Raw genomic sequence first — 6,915 nt, 5'->3', positions numbered from 1 at the left:
TGGGGGTTAATTTTTTGACATCTATTTGAGCTAGAGGGGATGAAGACAATTCATGTTTTACTTCACGCCTTAACACACATTTGCCCAGAACAATTCCCCAAAGTCAACATTTTAGAGCACTTTGCCATAGTTTGAAACATAAGCTAATGTAACATGAGCCAGCTCAATTGCTCACTACTCATGGATGAGACTTCTCAAGTGTGTGACAGGCTAGTATAGGCTACATTTGTGTCTAAGTGACAATGTTTGTTTCTGTCAGAAGCTCAGGAATTACTCACCCAACTAAAAATGGAGCATTGTTTGAGTGACAGCTGCTAGGTCTTCATGCAGTTACTGGCACCTACCCCACCCATGCAAGGGTGAGCATTCATGATCTACTGAATCACATTGCTTAGATACCAGGGCATTATATATCCTAGGAACACTCTAGAAGTTAGCACATTAACTATCTTTCAGCGATATTGGCTAGTATCCGGGTGCTTCCAGATGGAGGGCTCATATGGTACCACCCTGTTGTAAGACGCCTTGAGTCTTTTTCTTAAATAAGGAGGAGAAGGGGGAGGCACTGTGCAGCTCTTCCATCATTTTCTCTTTAATGTGTTTTCTGCAGTAAGAAAAAGGGCAGAAGAATTGGAGGTAAAACATGGGAGGATTATAAATGGAAGATACTATCATCTGGACCCCCAATAGGATTCCATGAATGAGGCAAGACAATTACAGAATAAAAGCCTTGTCTGGAAGCACCCTTGGAGGCTCTCCATGAAACCCCTTTGGCGTAGAAATCTCATTTCCTTGTCCCTTGTCTCCCTTGAGTGGGAAGACAATTCAAATGACCAAACTGATCTAATGAGAATGTGGATGGAGTAAACATGTAGAGTTTGGCCTGTGGAGAAGCAGCCATGTGATTGCACCACCTTTGCACCCAGGTTGCAATTCAACTTATGATGAGACACTTTCTGAGGCAATTCAGTTTAAAACCAGATTTTCATCATTTCAGACTTGCTCGTCACATGGCACACATTGCCAGCTAATGTGACATATAGCTAGGGGAAAACCCGCTGTCTCTGGGCAAATCAGCAGGAGAAACGGCATTATTTCCTGCAACTGAACAATACGTCATCAACAAGTTTCCTTCCCCCCCCCCCTTTTTTTTACAGTCATTAAACGTGGTGAGAAAGCGTGGAGATATTTTTTTTTAAGTCTTTCCAAAAGAAACGTGCTGGCTTTCTCAGGAGTAGGCCTCATGGAAGAGAATGTGACTACTGCTGCAAAGACATGTTTATCGGCACATTTTCAGCTAGTTGTTCCTTGAGGCAAAGGAGAGAATCAGGAAGGCAGGGGGAGCGGGGAGGGAAAGCAACATTGCAGGAATGTGTAAATAATTTCTCTCCATCTGGGGACATCAGCAAGTTCTTTCTTTCTTTCTTTCCTTTCTTTCTTTCTTTCTTTCTTTCTTTCTTTCTGACATTCATTAAGCCTTCACAGGTGCGATGCTGCAATGATGCATGGAGATTTTTTTTTTTAAGGTATCCCAAAGCAACATGCTGACTTTCTCAGGAGTAAGCATCATTGAGGAGAATGTGATTTACTTCTGAGCAGACCTCTGACATCCATGCCAGCTAGTTGTTCCTTGAGACAAAGAAATAAAAATGGACAAAGGAGAGAATGTGTCTCATTCATTAAGCTTATTAGAAAGTGCGATGATGCACAGGTGCGCATTAACAAACAAACAAACAAACCAGAACCTGGTGGTCAGCAGAGGATGAAGCCAACAGGAAGAGTTAACTCCTCCCATTGCTGTCCGGCCCAGCCTTGGCTAACACAACTTTCCATTCCTTCTTGCAGTGCTGAAGCCACTCCTTCTCCCCCTGGGTAGCACCGCAACTTTAGGACACACTGAGACTCAAAATGCAGGGAAGTCGTGGTAAGTGGAAAATCCGTCACAACAGGACTTTACTAAAATACGGTTTTTATGGCAAGAAAATCTGAGACTGATACAGTTTGGGGGTTATGTCATGTGCCATGCCCCTGTGTGAGGTGCAGTAGCATCAGGCTGTAGATTGGGTCCATGTGACTGCTCAGCCCACTTTCAGCTGCTATACAGTTGCTCAGAAAGTATGAGCTGAGCTGGGCTTTTTTCTTTTTTTCAGCACAGGTAGCCCCTTCAGTTGGGCCCTAGGCCCTGGCCAGATAAAGATTTTCCTAGTTAGTGGGATGGTTTTGCAGAATCCAGATGATATTTGTCATTTTAGCACATCCATTGCAGGGGAATTTTCTACACCCTCAAAATGTTGCTAGATAAATGAAATTTCTCCCCCAGGTAGGGCTCTCATCACAACTGTGAGAGCTGTATAGGCTAAGATTGAATGGGTGTGACAGTCACCTGTAGCGTCCAACAACATACTCCACCACCCTGCCCTGCCCTCCTGCCACTAGAAGGGTTTTTTTTAAGAACAGCGGTGGAAGGGTTGTCATTGTTTACTTTTTCCTTCAAGTGTGAAAATGTCTTTAGGCCAGCATTGACAGGGAACTGGTGTCGGTCAACATTCCTAGACTAAAAGTTGCTCTTGTTTGAAATTGGGTTGCCTCACATGAAGAAATTAAAACACATCAAGTTTTTCCTGTAACTTTATTTTCATGCCAGAAATGGCCACCTCTGCTTAATTTCTGCATGTCCAGCTACTGCTAAAAACACAGGAACAGGGAAAGAGAGAAAAGGTGGTAACCCTAGTCTGAAGAGGGCTGGATCTCATTCCCCTGTTCAGCCTGCCAAGTGAAAAGAGAAAAAAATGGCAAAGGATAGTGCTCCATATTGCATAAGAGCATCCCTTTCCTAGGAACATAGAGAACTGCCTTTAATGAGTCAGAACATGGGTCCATCTAGTTAAGGATTGGGTGCTTGCTTCCCAACAGAGGGCTCCTAGTGCAACTCACCAAAAGGCATCGTGCAGCTATTCTGTCTTTTCCTTCTTAATGGGTTTCTTCTTCTTTTTTTCCTGGTAAGAAAAAAGATGGGAGACGTTGTGGGGAAAGGCAGGAGGTTTACAAAATGAAGATTATGTCACCTGGACAGGACCGCCCTGCCCTGAATAAGGCAGGACGGCTGCACACTAAAAGCTTTGCCTGGAAGCCCCCATTGTCTACACACACTAGTGGCTGCCCAGCATTCCCATCAGGGGCTTTCCAAGCCCTACCTGGAGATGCCACAGACTGAACTTTGGACCTTCCATATGCAGTGCATCAGCTGACCTACAGCTCTTGCCGTACATACTGTCAGCGGAGACTGATGGCTCCAGTTTCTGAGCAGCAGTGATTCCATTCTGGGTTGTAGTCAGAACCAGCCAGAACTGTAAAGGAGCTCTCCAAGGTTCTGAACTCTATCCTCAAACTAGGTCCAGTGCCTTGGATAGCTCCATTGGAGTTCTGGCTGATTCCGACCAAAACCTAGAATGGATTCACAGCCCCACCGAAGTCAGAGCCACCAGCCTCCACTACATACTGTAGACAGAGGCTGATTTCTCTAGATACCTGCTAAGGGTTAATAAGCCTACTGCCAAAGCCTGCTTCATATTATCTCATCATTTTTTGAACTTAAGATCCCAAGATATACCCTTTCCACAGGCCTGTGGGCAGCCTAAATCTTTGGGGATGCGGGGGAGTCATCTGGTTTGCAAGCCTTTTAAAGACAAAATTGTAAACTGTGTTTTAATTATTTTTTTTGTAATATATATCTATATCTATATATATAGGCTCTATTAAATTTAGAGCCTGCCTTCCCATGATGAGGACTATTATGTACGTTTCCCAAATGTACATTCTGAAGGCTAAGAATTCTAATCATTTGAACTGCAATTTTGGATTGCAACAATGTTGCTGCACATAATAAACATATGTACACTTCACTCAAGTATGTGCCAAGGCTGTGCTTACACTTGTAATTCTGGCAGAATTCATTCATGAGGAAAACCATACAAGCGTATGAGTTAATTATTGTTTGAACTATAAAGTGCCTTTCCAGCTTAGGATCCATGTCGCATTGGCAAGGTTGCAAACCAGCCAAGTGGTTTTGTACTGTTCCATGTTAACCTCTCACCTAATAGTAATATTTCAAAGGCTTTTGGGAATCTTCGGTTCTTGGATAGAAAGCACATATGCAAGATTACTGAGTAAACAATGTAAGAATTTGAAGTCCAAAGTAAAACATAAATCATCCATATTATATCCTTTGTGGTTTTCTGGCGATATCTTCAGAACTCTGACTTATCTCCAGTACAGTGCTCTGCACAGCTGCAAGTTTGTTGTGCAGACAAATGCAGACTCCAGTATATGGCATGGAACATGGCATCCTGAGAATCTCCATTTTCTCTCTGTATTTATAAAGCATGTTTCTAGATCATGGAGAATGGTTTGAAAACAAATGGGTAATGTCTGGAGAAATCTCTGATGCTGAAGGCAGCAATGTGTTCCTGGTGTCCAGACATCAGAGATTCAGCTATCAAGTGCTCAGTACCGAGTACTGTTAGAATCTGGTTGGAATGGCGAGAGAGATCTCAGGGCACTAGAAAGAGGAGGTGAGGAAGGCTGGTGGCTGTAGCCCAGAGCCAACACCACTTTTCTACAGTTGAGGGACACAGCAGAATGTAACAGTGTGGGCAGGCCATGGGACCAGCTAGGAGCATTTCCCTACCCCACCCTAGCAACTCTGGCTACCGCTACTGGGGATGGCGGCAGTATAACATACATTTACAACATGGAGTAAGTGATTTGCAATGTTACAGGAGAGAAGAAAATTTGACCATTTTTGGCAACATGCCTATGTGCAATGTAACATGCAGTCTCATTTGTGAAGTGCTTCGTACACCTGAAATATCTGGAAATTATTAATAATGTTTCTGACATTGAAATGGGAACCAAATCAACCACTTTTTAAAAGCTCTTCCTGATGATGATGATGACGCTCGAATCAGTGTGCTTTGGAATGATTCCCCTCCCCTACTGCACATATTTGCTCTAAAAAGCAGACCCTTGCTCATTCTCCCCAGCCTTGTAGCCAAAGGGTTTTTGTTGTTGGGGTGAGCAATTATTGCAGAATAACCAGAAATTAATGCAGATAGCATAATCATTTTTACATGATTTAATTACATGACTATTTAGGGAGCAATTGGATAATATATTGCCTGCGTGCGTTTTCTTATATTTATCTCCACAAGTAAAAGCACTACAGTCTCTCTCTCTCTCTCTCTCTCTTAAAGGAAAGCTGGATGTTTAGGAAGTGGCCTGGAATATCTCTGAGGACAGCCCCCCCGCCCCCCCGCCATTGATCACCAATGGAGGCTGGTGGCTCCAATGTCAGTGGAGCAGTGAATCCACTCTGGGTTTCAGTGAGAACCAGTCAGAGCTCTAAAGGAGCTATCCACACCTTGGATAGCTCTTTTAGAGTTCTGACTGGTTCTGACTGAAACCCAAAGCAGATTCGCTGCCCCACTGACATCAGAGCCACCAGCCTCCACTGTCGATCACCTGCGGCAAGGGCATTGAAGCTGTTTCAGCAGAGATCCAAATTCAGTTTCGGAGAAGCTCTTGGGGGCTGCGTGCCAGTGGTGGGTGGAACCAAAGGCAACAGGAGTGAGGCCAAAAGCACCAAAAATGCCAGCGTATTTTTGGCTTAAACCTCTTAGTGCCAGTAACTGAGCCTTAGAGAAAACATTTCAACTTTTTAGAATGAGGGAAAAACATGTCAAAGCCAGGAAACCACCAAAGGATTGGCAGGCAGAGGAAAGGGACGTAGCCATTTGGGGAAACTCAGAGGGCCACGTTTGGGACCCCAGGCAGGCTGGATTTGGGCCTGAGGTTTGACACCCCTGACCTATGGCCATTGCCATGTATCCTAATGCTTTGTATGGAATTGTTGCAGAGCGGGGCTTTAAAAATGTGTCTGCTGCCATATAGCTAGTCTGAGGGCCTTGAAAGAAAGAGACAATACAAAATGTGACTGACAAATGAGACTATTTCCCTTTTCATTCAGGAGAATTCATTGCTTGGGTGATATTCTTAGGTAACCTTGAAACCCAGCTGACAAACACTTTTTATCAAAATTAATGGTTTAAACAGTGAAATAGGCAGACCTCCTACTGTGTGCTCAAAAACTACTGGTGTGAGCAGAAAGCCAAATGTTCAGACTAGCTCTGGTGTACGCTAATGTGAAATAAATGTTATTAAGTTCAACCTTAATTAAGTTCACCATAGCACAGAGCTTGTAGAAAACAGATTTTGGAATGGATTCAAATGTTGTCAGGAAGTTATCTCCCTCCTGGCAATAACGGTAGCTTTTTACTGTAGTTCTCATTTTTATTGTTTATGTTAATAGAAAGAAATGTCCTAATTGCTGGGATGGGCCCTTAATGCTGTTTTCTAATTAGATTTGATTGCACTGGTGGTTGTGATTAAAAATAGTTGCGCTGGACCAAAACCAATTCACACCCTATGTCACTTTTTGGAAGAAAGTAGGTTTTGCAGCCTTAGAAGACTGGATGATTGCTAAGAGCTTTTCTACACAAGGCATTTATTGTGTACCCATGATTCCTTAATAGGGATGGGTGAGCTCACTCAGGTCTGCCTTGTGAGCTGCTTAATGGACCCCCGCTGGCCACCCGACCCTGTTTGCTGCACCATGCAAGGTGCTGGCTGGTCCATGGGCACCCGGCAAGCGGTGTGCGGCTGCCCACTCCCTTGACAAGCTGCCATTTTGTGCAAAATGGCAGCTCAGTGAGGGAGCAGGGACCACCGTGCTTGTGATCCGCAGACTGCAGTCTGGGAGGGCAAGTAGAGGGGAGTCTGCCATACTCCTCCCCCCTCTTGGACTCCCATGACATCCCTACTTACTCATAGTTGTTTATAGGTTCTTCAGATAAGGTC

At 44.1% G+C, this 6,915-nt stretch overlaps 1 protein-coding gene across 2 annotated transcripts in view; it reads right to left on the bottom strand.

Moving 5' to 3' along the window:
* Positions 1 to 1,197: 1,197 nt before the first annotated feature.
* LOC146339813 (uncharacterized) overlaps positions 1,198 to 6,915 on the bottom strand; it is a 44,304-nt gene continuing 38,586 nt past the window's right edge. For both annotated transcript variants that reach the window (XM_084810287.1, XM_084810286.1), the window contains 2 exons: positions 2,935 to 2,996; positions 1,198 to 1,629 (listed from right to left, as the gene is read on the bottom strand). The gene's annotated coding sequence lies outside the window, so the exon portion shown is untranslated. The remainder of the gene's footprint in view (positions 1,630 to 2,934; positions 2,997 to 6,915) is intronic.

This window comes from Heloderma suspectum, chromosome 7 (assembly GCF_057233095.1).
Source record: "Heloderma suspectum isolate Gila_16-S chromosome 7, 16-S_ref, whole genome shotgun sequence".
Taxonomy (NCBI): domain Eukaryota; kingdom Metazoa; phylum Chordata; class Lepidosauria; order Squamata; family Helodermatidae; genus Heloderma; species Heloderma suspectum.
This window is presented reverse-complemented; position numbering and strand designations above follow the sequence as displayed.